This window comes from Cherax quadricarinatus, chromosome 4 (genome assembly GCF_038502225.1).
Source record: "Cherax quadricarinatus isolate ZL_2023a chromosome 4, ASM3850222v1, whole genome shotgun sequence".
NCBI classification, from domain to species: Eukaryota; Metazoa; Arthropoda; class Malacostraca; order Decapoda; family Parastacidae; genus Cherax; species Cherax quadricarinatus.
Genome location: NC_091295.1, coordinates 12,534,891 through 12,551,501, shown reverse-complemented (window position 1 = coordinate 12,551,501; position 16,611 = coordinate 12,534,891). Strand labels below are relative to the sequence as shown.

General features: G+C 41.6%; 1 protein-coding gene across 9 annotated transcripts in view; it reads left to right on the top strand.

Annotated features, from left to right (window-relative positions):
• Window positions 1-12,780: 12,780 nt before the first annotated feature.
• LOC128684207 (cold shock domain-containing protein CG9705) overlaps window positions 12,781-16,611 on the top strand; it is a 65,102-nt gene continuing 61,271 nt past the window's right edge. For 4 of the 9 annotated variants that reach the window (XR_011393195.1, XM_053770365.2, XM_053770368.2 and 1 more), the window contains exons 1-2: window positions 12,828-12,936; window positions 13,325-13,400. The gene's annotated coding sequence lies outside the window, so the exon portion shown is untranslated. Of the gene's footprint in view, window positions 12,937-13,321; window positions 13,415-16,611 lie in introns of all 9 variants that reach the window. The other 5 variants (XM_070094428.1, XM_070094443.1, XM_070094435.1 and 2 more) reach the window with 5 other exon arrangements.

Below are 16,611 nucleotides of genomic sequence, written 5' to 3'. Positions count from 1 at the left end.
TATGCTATTTGTGCTTGGGGATCAACTGCAGCAACACACCTAAAGCCAATAATAACCCAACAAAAAGCTGCAGCACACCCCCCCACTCTTCAAAGATCTAAACTTACTCCCAGTTCAGTACATCCACACTTACTACTGTGCAATCTATATCTACAGGGCCTTAAACTCTAATATCAACCTTGACCTAAAACGCTTTCTTGATAGTTGTGACAGAACCCACAGGCATAACACCAGACACAAACATCTCTACGACATTCCCCGTGTCCGACTAAACCTTTACAAAAATTCAATGTATGTCAAAGGCCCTAAAATATGGAATACCCTACCTGAGAACTCTAGAACTGCAGACACATTCATCACCTTCAAAACTACCATTAGAAAACATCTTATCTCCCTGATACACCCCGTCAACTAACTACACAAATACCACCTGGTGGTTCACACTTACACTCGCTCACTCATTTGACCATAAACAGAAATATTAATCTCAGTCTTAAAATAATGAATCCTGTGATACTCCAATACTGAAACTATATACTGTGCCAAAACAAAAGCATTCACATTGCTAAACTCATAAACTAGTATTTAGTCACTTACCCATAATACCAACTTACCACATAATTTGTAATATTTTACAATTAAGAATAAAACTAAGTATGCCCGAAATGCCTAGCCATGCTAAGCGTTCTAGTGGTACACTCTGTAATCACAATTTTACTACATGTAACCCAAACAATAACCAAATTTCTGTAAACTCAGCATTGTAATCCTTATAGAGAATAAACTTTGAATAGTGAGGATATATTACCAAAAATAACTGGTGGGAGCTCCATTGTTGGTGCTAGGGAAGATAGGAATAAGACAGGTAAACATGCACCAACAGGGAATACAGTCACAGAAACCCAAGGCAAACGGAAACCAAACCTGTGCACATACTATGCACTTGGTATCTGCAGACATGGGAAATCTGGAAAAACAGATGGGACGTGCAACTATGACCACCCTAGAAAATGCCGTGCCCATATGACAACAGGAAAATGCAAACTCCCTTCCTGTAAGCTTTTTCACCCTGAAATGTGTATCTCTTCAGTACAGGAAAGACTGTGCTATAACTTAAATTGCCAGGCACACCATCTAAAGGGGACAAAAAGATGCAAAACATCCAGGCCATGGGAAAACCTGGGTAGCCACAGCCACTCAAGAGGGAGAGGATTATTCTTGGCTGTCCCAGATCTACAAAAGTTCTTAACATGAGGAAGGAGCTTGGTATTTCTAGTATCAGTGATAGGATTGTTGAAATTAACACTGTACTCGGTATTAGAATGTTGAGAAACGAACCAGACACTGTCACAGTGAATCTTACCAAGTGTCTAGAGGTAAATACACACAGATCTAAATGGATTGTGAAAACGTGCAATTGCATTAAGTTTTATAACCTGCATGAACTGTATCACTGTAGGCAACAAGAGCATTTCACCCCTCCATGGAAGATGTGTTCATTTAATATCACATACCTACAAGTCCCTCCCAAGAAGCTCATTGCTAGTAATCCCTTCCTTAAATCTCTTGTTAGAGCAACTGCTCAAGAAGAAATTTCTCACCTAGCTGGTAGTAACAAGTTATCACAAGTTATATACACTGATGGATCTAAACAGGAGTCTTCTGGCAGGGCTGCATCTGCTCTTGTTGCCACCTCCCTAGTTAAGAACGATAATAAATTTGTTGAGTTAGGCATAAGAATTAACAACTGGGCGTCTACACTGCAAACTGAATTGTTTGCAATCCTAATGGCGCTAAAGCTAACCTATGACACTGAGCATGACTCTATCATCATTACTGATTCTATGTCATCACTGAAGGCTCTTGACTCATATAATGACTCCAACAACATGCTCATTGGGGAAGCCAGGTATAGATACTCAAAAATTAGGGACAAAGGAATTAATGTACAATTGCTATGGATCCCATCACACATTGGATTACTCCTTCATGATAAAGTTGATATGTTAGCCAAGAAGAGTATCGAGAAGGAGAATGTAGAATATAACTTTGGTATAACTGTGTCTAGCATTAGGAATAATATTAGGAGAGAAGTAAATAATGAAAATGATTGTTATAGGAATGCAGTTAGAAGCCTGAGTAGATCTATAACCCACTATGATAACATGAACGTAGATAAGTATGTTTATGGAGCAACTTGCAATGTGAACAGACTGACTGATGTTGTAGTGGCCAGGCTTAGGCTTGGTTACAAGTACTTCTGGCAGTTTGGGAGACACACAGATGATGATCAAACTAAATGTAAATTATGTGATCAGGCATATGGTCACTCTCTTGAACACTATGTGCTTAATTGTCCACTTATTGAGGAATACAGAGACAGACAGTATAATAACCTATGTGACATGTCAAGATATCTTATTAATGAAAATAAGATACCAGATATACTAAGCAAATTTCCTAAATTTGCTTGTAACAGATAAGTGAACTATAGATATGTAGATATAAATCCATATGTATTCCTGTTAACCCTTTGGGGCCTAGTTCCTAGGCCTTTTGTGTATCCATATGCTCTCGCGCTACCGTCCACAGGATGGATATGGGGTGCACAATAAACTAGCCACTTCGGTGGCAAAATCTAAAAATCAAGAGGGAGAGGTTTTTTAGTGCCAGGAAGGAAAAAAAACTGGCAGGAAATGGCAGAAATTGTACACCAAATCCAGTCATTCCTGGAGTGGAACCACAGTCGATGGCCTCCACTCCAAACCAACAGATACAGATACTAATGCCGGAAAAAAAAAAATCCCCCCCCAGTACCAACAATACCACCAGTCCGATGACATTCTTCTTTGCAAATATACAGGGTCTAAAGCCAGCAACAAACAACAAAATACCTTTCATCCGTGGACTGCTTGCAGAGGCAAAGGCAATGTTCGCGGCTTTCACTGAGACCCACATAAAGGATCACTTAGACAACGAAATATGGATCCCAGGTTACAACCTATACAGATGTGACAGAGTGAACAGGCAAAAGGGGGGGGGGGGGTTGGCCTGTACATTGCAGAGTCACTTGTTTGCACAGAACTGCTTAATGCCTCAAATGATGTAGTGGAAGTTTTAGCAGTAAAGGTCGAGAACCAAAACCTAGTCATTGTGGTAGTCTACAAGCCTCCGGATGCAACATCCCAGCAATTCCAGGAACAGCTGTTAAAAATTGACCACTGTCTGGAAAATCTTCCAGCTCCTGCACCCAACATCTTGCTCCTGGGGGATTTCAACTTAAGGCACCTAAAATGGAGGAATATAGCAAATAATATTGTTGCAGTAATAACACCAGGAGGCAGCTCTGATGAAAACTCATACTCACACGAGCTTTTAAATCTCTGCACAAAATTCAATTTAAACCAGCAAATAATATAGCCTACTAGAATGGAAAATACACTAGACCTCATCTTCACTAACAATGATGATCTGATAAGAAATGTCACCATATCAAAAACAATATACTCAGATCACAACATAATTGAGGTTCAGACATGTATGTGCAGAGCCCCAGACCGACAAAATGAGATTAGTCACGAGGGAGCATTCACCAAATTCAACTTCAATAACAAAAACATAAAGTGGGACCAAGTAAACCAAGTTCTAACCGATATAAGCTGGGAAGATATACTAAGCAACACAGACCCCAACTTATGCCTAGAACAGATTAACTTGGTGGCACTCGATGTATGCACAAGACTTATTCCTCTAAGAAAAAGGAGGAGTAGATGTAAAATAGAAAGAGACAGGCGCTCTCTTTACAGGCGATGGAAAAGAATAACAGAGCGGCTAAAAGAGGTCAATCTATCTGAAATGCGTAGGGAGACACTGGTCAGAGAAATAGCAAACATCGAACTTAAGCTAAAGGAATCTTATAGGAGTCAGGAATCGCGGGAAGAACTAAAAGCCATAAATGAAATTGAAAGAAACCCAAAGTATTTCTTCTCCTATGCCAAATCAAAGTCGAGAACAACGTCCAGTATTGGGCCCTTACTTAAACAAGATGGGTCCTACACAGATGACAGCAAGGAAATGAGTGAGCTACTCAAGTCCCAATATGACTCAGTTTTTAGCAAGCCACTAACCAGACTGAGAGTCGAAGATCAAAATGAATTTTTTATGAGAGAGCCACAGAATTTGGTTAACACAAGCCTATCCGATGTTATCCTGACGCCAAATGACTTCGAACAGGCGATAAATGACATGCCCATGCACTCTGCCCCAGGGCCAGACTCATGGAACTCCGTGTTCATCAAGAACTGCAAGAAGCCCCTATCACGAGCCTTTTCCATCCTATGGAGAGGGAGCATGGACACGGGGGTCGTCCCACAGTTACTAAAAACAACAGACATAGCCCCACTCCACAAAGGGGGCAGTAAAGCAACAGCAAAGAACTACAGACCGATAGCACTAACATCCCATATCATAAAAATCTTTGAAAGAGTCCTAAGAAGCAAGATCACCACCTATCTAGAAACCCATTAGTTACACAACCCAGGGCAACATGGGTTTAGAACAGGTCGCTCCTGTCTGTCTCAACTATTGGATCACTACGACAAGGTCCTAGATGCACTAGAAGACAAAAAGAATGCAGATGTAATATATACAGACTTTGCAAAAGCCTTCGACAAGTGTGACCATGGCGTAATAGCGCACAAAATGCGTGCTAAAGAAATAACAGGAAAAGTCGGTCGATGGATCTATAATTTCCTCACTAAGAGAACACAGAGAGTAGTAGTCAACAGAGTAAAGTCCGAGGCAGCTACGGTGAAAAGCTCTGTTCCACAAGGCACAGTACTCGCTCCCATCTTGTTCCTCATCCTCATATCTGACATAGACAAGGATGTCAGCCACAGCACCGTGTCTTCCTTTGCAGATGACACCCGAATCTGCATGACAGTGTCTTCCATTGCAGACACTGCAAGGCTCCAGGCAGACATCAACCAAATCTTTCAGTGGGCTGCAGAAAACAATATGAAGTTCAACGATGAGAAATTTCAATTACTCAGATATGGTAAACACGAGGAAATTAAATCTTCATCAGAATACAAAACAAATTCTGGCCACAAAATAGAGCGAAACACCAACGTCAAAAACCTGGGAGTGATCATGTCGGAGGATCTCACCTTCAAGGACCATAACATTGTATCGATCGCATCTGCTAGAAAAATGACAGGATGGATAATGAGAACCTTCAAAACGAGGGATGCCAAGCCCATGATGACACTCTTCAGGTCACTTGTTCTATCTAGGCTGGAATATTGCTGCACACTAACAGCACCTTTCAAGGCAGGTGAAATTGCTGACCTAGAAAATGTACAGAGAACCTTCACGGCGCGCATAACGGAGATAAAACATCTCAATTACTGGGAGCGCTTGAGGTTCCTGAACCTGTATTCCCTGGAATGCAGGCAGGAGAGATACATGATTATATACACCTGGAAAATCCTAGAGGGACTAGTACCGAACTTGCACACGAAAATCACTCACTACGAAAGCAAAAGACTTGGCAGACGATGCAACATCCCCCCAATGAAAAGCAGGGGTGTCACTAGCACGTTAAGAGACCATACAATAAGTGTCAGGTGCCCGAGACTGTTCAACTGCCTCCCAGCATACATAAGGGGGATTACCAACAGACCCCTGGCAGTCTTCAAGCTGGCACTGGACAAGCACCTAAAGTCGGTTCCTGATCAGCCGGGCTGTGGCTCGTACGTTGGTTTGCGTGCAGCCAGCAGTAACAGCCTGGTTGATCAGGCTCTGATCCACCAGGAGGCCTGGTCACAGACCGGGCCGAGGGGGCGTTGACCCCCGGAACTCTCTCCAGGTAAACTCCAGCCTTGAAGGGGGCAATTAGTGTGCAGGAGTATTCCAGCCTAGAGAGAACAAGCGATTTGAAGAGAATCATCATGGGCTTGGCATCCCTAGTTTTGAAGGTTCTCATTATCCTTCCTATCATTTTCCTAGCAGATGAGGTAGATACATTGTGGTGGTCTTTAAAGGTGAGAACCTCTGACATTATCACTCCCAGGCCCTTCACATTACTTTTCCACTGCATTGTATAGTTAGAATTTGTCGTATACCCTGATACATTTTTAATTTCTTCAAGTTTCCAACACCTGAGTAGTTGAAATTTTTCTTCGTTGAACTTCATATTGTTTTGAGTGGCCCATTCGAAGATTTAGTTGATGTCTGCTTGGAGTCTTGCGGTGTCTTCGATGGAGGTCACTGTCTTGGTAATCCGGGTGTCATCTGCAAAGGAAGACATGGAGCTATGGCTTACATTTCTATGTCAGAAATGAGGATGAGGAACAGAATGGGAGCGAGTACTGTGCCTTGTGGACAGAGCTTTTAACCATGTTTAATTTAATATCTTTATTATGCACCCTATGCCCATCCTGTGGGCAGTAGTCAAAAGATTACAAAGGTACATAATGGGTCCAGGGACTGGACCCCAAAGTTATGATAGCTGAACTAGTTACAAAGGTAATGAACTCCAGGTAGATCTGATCACAATCATGGCAAGTTACAGAGGTAATGAATCAGCCTCACTCCTATACATGGTTGCAGTCATGAACAAATTACAAAGTAATGAGCCACTGATACGTCCACACCTGGTCACAATTGTAATGAGTTATGAATACAAATATTAAGTGGATCATACACCCACACTAGCGCGCGCGCACACACATACACACACGAGGGCGCACGCACAGACACATGCACATGAACGTACTAATATATGCATACACACAAGCACGCACCCCCCCCCCACACACACACGTGGTAATGCATTATTTACAGCTAGCAAAGTCAGGGTATTTCTCCAGAATGGTCTGTAATATACCACTGTGGATAAAATACTTTACCATTTCTTGAACATTTCTGAGTGAGTTGTCTCTAAATTCATTAATTTTATCGCACTCCAGTACATAATGACGCAAGGTGTGACAATAGTCCATCTGGCAAAGTTTACATTTCGTTTGGTCTACATCTGGTGGTGGGGATTTAAGCTGCCAAAGATACTTGTAACCCAGCCAGAGCCGGGCGGTAGTGACATCCAAGAGTCTGCTTATTTTGTTGGATGCGCCATAGACATGTGGCTCCTCCTGCATGATGGAATGATGATAGATGGACTGACTTGTGTCAATCTCCCTAAGTCTTAAGTCAATAAAGTTCAAATGAAGTTCTTTTCGTAATATTGTTCTCAAACTACTAACTGACAAGCCAAGATTGTAATCTACTCCCTCTTTGAAAGCATACAGCTTAGCCAATTTATTAGTTTTATCATGCATCTGAAGACCAATGTGAGATGGAATCCACAGCATGTGCACTCTGACTCCACTGTCCACAATCTTACCATACCTATGTCTGGCTTCTGACACAAGCATGCCACAATTTATACTTAATGAGTTGAGAGCATTTATGGATGACAGAGAATCAGTTACAATTAAAGTGTCAACCTTAGATACATGGATGCATTTGAGTGCAAGGAGTATGGCAAACAGTTCTGTTTGAAGGGTAGAGGCCCAATTATTGATGCGTGCTCCAATTTCTTTATGAGAGCCATCACTCTGTATGACAACAGCAGCACTACCAGCTGCACCAGTGGACTGGCGAACAGAACCATCAGCGTAAATAATTTGTGAAAGTGTGTTGTGTGTGACTAAGTTATCAATACAGCTTAAGGCATCATGTTTGGCTTCAAGACGAAGCTTTGGTTGTGATTTAAGATGAGTTTTGGGGGGAAATGGAGGAATGGTAGTTTGGAATGGGGTAATATCCCATGGAGCAGGGAAGTGTCTCTGTTGCCTAACTTGACATAGATCATGTAGCTGGTTCATGCGGAGTTCGGTTCCAGTTTTTTCGATCCACCTGGAAGGATGTTCACCAGTGCTGAGGAAAGTTTAGAGGGCTTCTGTGCAGGGGTTTGAATGGGCTAACCTAAGCATATTGACCCCAATAAGGATATTTCTTTCAATAATACGATCTCTAATGCTTGGAATATTAAGTTCTTTCCGCATATTTAAAATTTTGGCAGTACGAGGGCATCCTAGGATGATCCTCATTGCTTCGTTTTGCAGTTTTTCCATATATATATATATATATATATATATATATATATATATATATATATATATATATATATATATATATATATATATATACCTGGAGTTTACCTGGAGAGAGTTCTGGGGGTCAACGCCTCCGCGACCCGGTCTGTGACCAGGCCTCCTGGTGGATCAGAGCCTGATCAACCAGGCTGTTACTGCTGGCTGCACGCAAACCAACGTACAAGCCACAGCCCGGCTGGTCAGGAACCGACTTTAGGTGCTTGTCCAGTGCCAGCTTGAAGACTGCCAGGGGTCTGTTGGTAATCCCCCTTCTGTATGCTGGGAGGCAGTTGAACAGTCTTGGGCACCTGACACTTATTGTATGGTCTCTTAACGTGCTAGTGACATCCCTGCTTTTCATTGGGGGGATGTTGCATCGTCTGCCAAGTCTTTTGCTTTCGTAGTGAGTGATTTTCGTGTGCAAGTTCGGTACTAGTCCCTCTAGGATTTATCAGGTGTATATAATCATGTATCTCTCCCGCCTGCATTCCAGGGAATACAGTTTTAGGAACCTCAAGCGCTCCCAGTAATTGAGGTGTTTTATCTCCGTTATGTGTGCCGTGAAGGTTCTCTGTACATTTTCTAGGTCAGCAATTTCACCTGCCTTGAAAGGTGCTGTTAGTGTGCAGCAATATTCCAGCCTAGATAGAACAAGTGACCTGAAGAGTGTCATCATGGGCTTAGCCTCCCTAGTTCTGAAGGTTCTCATTATCCATCCTGTCATTTTTCTAGCAGATGCGATTGATACAATGTTATGGTCCTTGAAGGTGAGATCCTCCGACATGATCACTCCCAGGTCTTTGACGTTGGTGTTTCGCTCTATTTTGTGGCCAGAATTTGTTTTGTACTCTGATGAAGATTTAATTTCCTCGTGTTTACCATATCTGAGTAATTGAAATTTCTCATCGTTGAACTTCATATTGTTTTCTGCAGCCCACTGAAAGATTTGGTTGATGTCCGCCTGGAGCCTTGCAGTGTCTGCAATGGAAGACACTGTCATGCAGATTCGGGTGTCATCTGCAAAGGAAGACACGGTGCTGTGGCTGACATCCTTGTCTATGTCGGATATGAGGATGAGGAACAAGATGGGAGCGAGTACTGTGCCTTGTGGAACAGAGCTTTTCACCGTAGCTGCCTCGGACTTTACTCTGTTGACGACTACTCTCTGTGTTCTGTTAGTGAGGAAATTATAGATCCATCGACCGACTTTTCCTGTTATTCCTTTAGCACGCATTTTGTGCGCTATTACGCCATGGTCACACTTGTCGAAGGCTTTTGCAAAGTCTGTATATATTACATCTGCATTCTTTTTGTCTTCTAGTGCATTTAGGACCTTGTCGTAGTGATCCAATAGTTGAGACAGACAGGAGCGACCTGTTCTAAACCCATGTTGCCCTGGGTTGTGTAACTGATGGGTTTCTAGATGGGTGGTGATCTTGCTTCTTAGGACCCTTTCAAAGATTTTTATGATATGGGATGTTAGTGCTATCGGTCTGTAGTTCTTTGCTGTTGCTTTACTGCCCCCTTTGTGGAGTGGGGCTATGTCTGTTGTTTTTAGTAACTGTGGGACGACCCCCTTGTCCATGCTCCCTCTCCATAGGATGGAAAAGGCTCGTGATAGGGGCTTCTTGCAGTTCTTGATGAACGCAGAGTTCCATGAGTCTGGCCCTGGGGCAGAGTGCATGGGCATGTCATTTATCGCCTGTTCGAAGTCATTTGTCGTCAGGATAACATCGGATAGGCTTGTGTTAACCAAATTTTGTGGCTCTCTCATAAAAAATTCATTTTGATCTTCGACTCTCAGTCTGGTTAGCGGCTTGCTAAAAACTGAGTCATATTGGGACTTGAGTAGCTCACTCATTTCCTTGCTGTCATCTGTGTAGGACCCATCTTGTTTAAGTAAGGGCCCAATACTGGACGTTGTTCTCGACTTTGATTTGGCATAGGAGACGAAATACTTTGGGTTTCTTTCAATTTCATTTGTGGCTTTTAGTTCTTCCCGCGATTCCTGACTCCTATAAGATTGATTCCTTTAGCTTAAGTTCGATGTTTGCTATTTCTCTGACCAGTGTCTCCCTACGCATTTCAGATATATTGACCTCTTTTAGCCGCTCTGTTATTCTTTTCCGTCGCCTGTAAAGGGAGCGCCTGTCTCTTTCTATTTTACATCTACTCCTCCTTTTTCTTAGAGGAATAAGCCTTGTGCATACATCGAGTGCCACCAAGTTAATCTGTTCTAGGCATAAGTTGGGGTCTTTGTTGCTTAGTATATCTTCCCAGCTTATATCGGTTAGGACTTGGTTTACTTGGTCCCACTTTATGTTTTTGTTATTGAAGTTGAATTTGGTGAATGCTCCCTCGTGACTAGTCTCATTATGTCGGTCTGGGGCTCCACGCATACATGTCTGAACCTCAATTATGTTTTGATCTGAGTATATTGTTTTTGATATGGTGACATTTCTTATCAGATCATCATTGTTAGGGAAGATGAGGTCTAGTGTATTCTCCATTCTAGTAGGCTCTATTATTTGCTGGTTTAAATTGAATTTTGTGCAGAGATTTAAAAGCTCGTGTGAGTATGAGTTTTCATCAGAGCTGCCTCCTGGTGTTATCACTGCAACAATATTATTTGCTATATTCCTCCATTTTAGGTGCCTTAAGTTGAAATCCCCCAGAAGCAAGATGTTGGGTGGAGGAGCTGGTCAATTTTTAACAGCTGTTCCTGGAATTGCTGGGATGTTGCATCCGGAGGCTTGTAGACTACCACAATGACTAGGTTTTGGTTCTCGACCTTTACTGCTAAAACTTCCACTACATCATTTGAGACATTAAGCAGTTCTGTGCAAACAAGTGACTCTGCAATGTACAGGCCAATCCCCCCCCCCCCTTTTGCCTGTTCACTGTCACATCTGTATAGGTTGTAACCTGGGATCCATATTTCGTTGTCTAAGTGATCCTTTATGTGTCTCAGTGAAAGCCGCGAACATTGCCTTTGCCTCTGCAAGCAGTCCACGGATGAAAGGTATTTTGTTGTTTGTTGCTGGCTTTAGACCCTGTATATTTGCAAAGAAGAATGTTATCGGACTGGTGGTATTGTTGGTACTGGGGGGGGGACATTTTTTGCGACCTAGGTGTCCCAAATTCCTACTTGTCTAACTGATAAATAATAATTATCTGTTCATTTACTGTTATGTACATAATGATACATTCAGCTAAATGCAATTTTCCACACTTTCTATTTCTAGCTGTGCCCTCGTGTTCTGCTTTCCTGCCTCTCGCATAATTTGTTTCTGTCCACCCCATGAATTACCCTCAGCGTGTTGAACGTTATATCTCCTCTAGTCGGTCTGTCCTTTAATGTTATCAAGTTTAACTCCCATTATCTCTCCTCATTGAGCATATCCCTTAGCTTCGAGAACTTGTTTCGTTGCAAACCAGTTTCTTGATCAGGTGTTTATTCCATTGCAGTGCTGCATATTGCAATATGGCCGTATTTATGCTGCATAAAGCGTATTAAATGACTTCTTGCTTAGGTTATGGAAGGCTAATAATCGTAGAAGTATGTTGTAGCAGTTCAGTTGATGTGCACCTCAAGGCTGCAAGCCTTGAACAAGGCTTGCAGCTTTTGTACCCCGAACCTGTACTTCATTTATCTTCAATCTTCACGACTTTGCGCCTGCTGGAGTTAAATTCTAGTAGCCACTTGTTAAACAAGACCTACAGCCTCTGACTCTATCCCTTTTGTCATGTCATTCACGTACACGAGAAATAGTACCGGTCCTAGTAATGATTCTTGTGGAACCTCACTAGTCACATGAGTGTGTGTTTGTGTAATTTAAGGTTACTCGGGTCCAGTCTCTTTGTACGTACTTATTTATGCACGCGTTGTGTACAAGTATTGCGTATTACAGTTCTTAAATTCACTTTTCTACATAATGGGAAATACGTACTACACATGAGCCCAGTAAGAAAATAACAGCCTATTAGATAATAAAATTCTCAGATGTTATCATCTGGGAGCGGAAGCGTGTTAGCTGCATCGTGTATTTTCCTACACCGGTCAAATTCTGATAATTTGAGCAGGGGTAGTCCCTGGTGTTTGCCCAGGCCCTGCCCCAGGATCTGGCCCTAGCCCTGCCCCAGGATCTGGCCCTGCCTCAGGCCCTGGCCCTGCCCCAGGATCTGGCCCTGCCCCAGGATCTGGCCCTGCCTCAGGATCTGGCCCTGCCCCAGGCTCTGCCCCTGCCCCAGGCTCTGCCCCTGCCCCAGACCCTGGCCCTGCCCCAGGCTCTGCCCCAGACCCTGCCCCAGACCCTGGCCCTGCCCCAGGCCCTGGCCCTGCCCCAGGCCCTGGCCCTGCCCCAGACCCTGGCCCTGCCCCAGACCCTGCCCCAGGCACTGCCCCAGACCCTGGCCCTGCCCCAGGCCCTGGCCCTGCCCCAGGCCCTGGCCCTGCCCCAGGATCTGGCCCTGCCCCAGGCCCTGCCCCAGGATCTGGCCCTGCCCCAGAATCTGGCCCTGCCCCAGGCCCTGGCCCTGCCCCAGACCCTGGCCCTGCCCCAGGCTCTGCCCCTGCCCCAGGCCCTGGCCCTGCCCCAGACCCTACCCCTGCCCCAGGCTCTGCCCCAGGCTCTGCCCCAGGCCCTGGCCCTGCCCCAGGCCCTGGCCCTGCCCCAGACCCTGGCCGAGCCACAGTCACAGTTCCAGTTCACCAGCAGGACAGACACACCACTGCAGCGCTCCGCTACACTTCTCGCTCCTCGTATCTTTCCTTGATAAGGTTAGAACATTAGGATTTGTGATAAATATATAAGTCACGTGATGGTTAACACATATAAGAGGTAGAACATGAGTTAAGAACCACATGTGTCGTAGGTACAAGCAAATATATTGACATTTATGTTGCAGCAGCAGTCGACGTTGTTGACGTGCTACTCTCGCATCTCAATAATACTTATTTCATTACTTATATATTCATTAGACAGTCATTTAAGCATATATTAAGATTATGGAGGCAGGATACAGTATATACGTGCAGCTGGTCAAGGCTATCATGAAGGACAGTACTCGTGATTTTTTTTTGGTTGCAAGTGAATTGTGACTTGCTTATTTATACTTCTTTATTAATTAGTTATGTGGGATTGTGATGGTGTGTTATCTGCCAGCAGGGAGGCTGGAGATGCAGCAGTATTGCTGGGATTGTTGCGTCCTGGGAGTTACCAGAAGAAAAACCACTTGAAATAAGTACAAAATAACCAGTACAGTATATGACCTAACTGATTACATAGAGGCTGTAATGTGTCTATATTTGGTCTAACTCCCTGTAGTGTATTATCCCATATTTAAAACTTGTTAGTTTAGTAACAATTTGTCTCGGTTTGGCAGTTTTTTTGGTAGTGCAGTCTTTTGTATTTCTAAACAATGATCCTTTTAACACATACTAAATATTTACTAATTAATATTTATCCAATTGCATAATCACTTAGTGTCTAGCAGCTTACATTACAATTTAGCAGGAGTTATGCCAGTGCTTGTATGAAGCATTTGAAAAACTCCTATTCAATAACCAATACTTATCTAGTTCTTAAGTGGACTGTAATATTAAGATTAGTCTACCCGAAATGCAACACATGCTAGTGGCTTTCTTTTGTGGCTAATATTTTATTACATGTAAAGTATATCTTGTATGCTGCAGATAAGACAAAGTTGTGTTGTATCGGTATATTTCTGGTATATATATCACTGGTAGAATGCTACTATTAACTAATTGGATATTTTTCCATATTCTATGCACACAGCTTTGTTTTTGTAAATAGATTGTTATCAGTACATGTATTCTACAATATTAACTAAAATTTTGTTAATCTAAATCAGGCCAAACCAGTGATGTATGGAGTTGTATTATAACCTTGGGATTTCTGTTATGAATACTTATTAATAATAAGCCATAATAATAATAACAATTCTCCAAGGGGAAGTGGAATAGAATTTTTCCTCCGTAAGCCGTGCGTGTTGTAAGAGGCGACTAAAATGCTGGGAGCAAGGGGCTAGTAACCCCTTCTCCTGTATTCATTACTCAGTTTAAATAAGAGAAACTTTTGTAAGCCTGCCCATAATGCTCTGCATACAAGGGGCTTTTGGCATGTGCACCCAACTACTAAAATTCCTTGTACAACTATGTATCATGTCCAAATAAAAATTATTATTATTATTATTATTATTATTATTATTATTCTTTTTAGGTCACCCTGCCTTGGTGGGATATGGCTGCTTTGTTAAAAAACAAATATATATATAGGCCTGGTCTCAGACCGGGCCGCAGGGGCGTTGACCCCCGAAACCCTCTCCAGGTAAACATAATGATATCAATTTCTACAAGTACATGTACAAGATATACAGGCCTAGCTGATATCAATGACATATGACTGTATAGAAAGCCACTTGTTATGCAGAACATTTCAGGCAGACTCGGTCAATTTTGTCCCAGGATGCGACCCACTAGTTGACTCACACCCAGGTACCCATTTTACTGATGGGCGAACAGGGACAGCAGGTGTCTTATAGAAATACATCCTAATGTTTTCCAGCCATATTAAGGATTTAATCCCCGGACCTCAGTGTGTAGCGATTGAGGTACATGACACATACTAGCTTTATTGTACAAGCTTAGGCAATGATGCTTTGGTTTTGGATTTCTGTTAACCAGTTTTTCATTTTTTTTTTTTTTTGCACTCTGTTATTTAGTTCAGAAGTGCAGGTAGCAGTTATATATTTCTCTATTGCTTAATTTAAAAAAATTTTATTTCTCATGAGCCATACATAAATTGCAGGAGAAATACATAATTTGATACAAAAGTAGGCACAAAGGAAAACCACAAATTATGCAGTGCATTTGGGGCAAACTAATCATAAGACTTACTACTACATACTACTTAGATCTAAATCTAGTATATTATTTAAGACAACTTGGGTAGTTCACTACAGTCACGAGTACAATGAGAGGGGTTGCAAATAATAAATGGTCAGTTACAAGAGAATTACTTAGTATTTACATTGACTCAATGAGGTGCATTTTATGAAGTGATTGAATTAATTGGTGCAGTCACAGCATGACAATTTACAGTTAATGGAAATTACTTTTATTTGAGATTTGACAGGTGCTTATTAACAATATTAGTAAAGATATTGGCAGATGGGGAACTTTAACATTTTCAAGCAGAGAGTTCCAAATTTTTGGACTTTTATTTGTATGGAGTTTTTGAACAGGTTGAGATGTACATGTGGAATGTCACTGAGATACCTGTTTCTTATATTGTGTCCAATACTTATTCATTTCCAATTTGCACTTTAGAGGTGTATGTTTTGTACACTTAAACTACAACATAACTATTAACTAATTATTTTAATGTAGTTTAGGTGTAACTGCATTAAGGCAATTGATTTGTACCATCTTTATGGTACAGATTAGCTTAATAATTTATTTGTGAGAAGTTACACATGTTCCTAAATATAATATCCAATCTAATGCAACATTATACTTAAGAATGACATTTAAAAACTGAAAGTATAACCTAGAGTATACCTGGAGGGGGTTTTGGGGGTCAGTGCCACCATGGCCTGGTCTGTGACCAGGCTTGTGGCCATGGTCCTATTTTTTCAAGTCATTTATAAATTATTATACAGCAAACCCTAGGTATAATGAACCTTAATTTAATGAACTTTGAAATCGGGAGAAATCTATCAGGTCAATTGATTCAGAAACAAAGTCCATTATTGTTTCAATCATGGCCAAACAATCTCCATCCATCATAACCGCCATTGCCTGCCACCCATTTCCCCTATTAGTCCATTAAATTGAGTACATGTATTTATATCTGTTGAAAGTTACAATTAGTGTCTATGTACAAATGAAAAAAGTCACCTGATTTATATTTAAGCTATTACAGTGTTGGAAGTTGTGTGGGAGAACATTTGTATTACTAGGGCCAGGCTGCTGGACATTACCTTTTATTTATTCTGTAATTACCATATTTTATCTTACAAGTTATAAAAGTGCTAATACATTAAAACACAACTACTATACTACTGTGTTGTAATACGTATCATAAACACAAATTTTGTAATATCAGCTAATACAATGTTTGTATTGTAATGTACATATATAAAAAAGTTCACTGTTTCAAATAGGCTGCTTATAGTGCAGTATTACATTATACAGTTAGTACAGTACATACTATATTAGAAATACAAAAGTAATTATTATTTAGTAAAAAATTTTTGTAGCTGTAATTAACCATTAAACTGTCCAAACATAGATCTACGTTCACTCGCGAAGCGCTCCGAACGTAAATCTATGTTTTTTATACATTCTTTTGGAGAAATTCAAGGTCGGAGTGCTACGCTTGCAAACATAGATCTACGTTTGGACAGTTTAAGGGTTAAAAAGTATAAATAA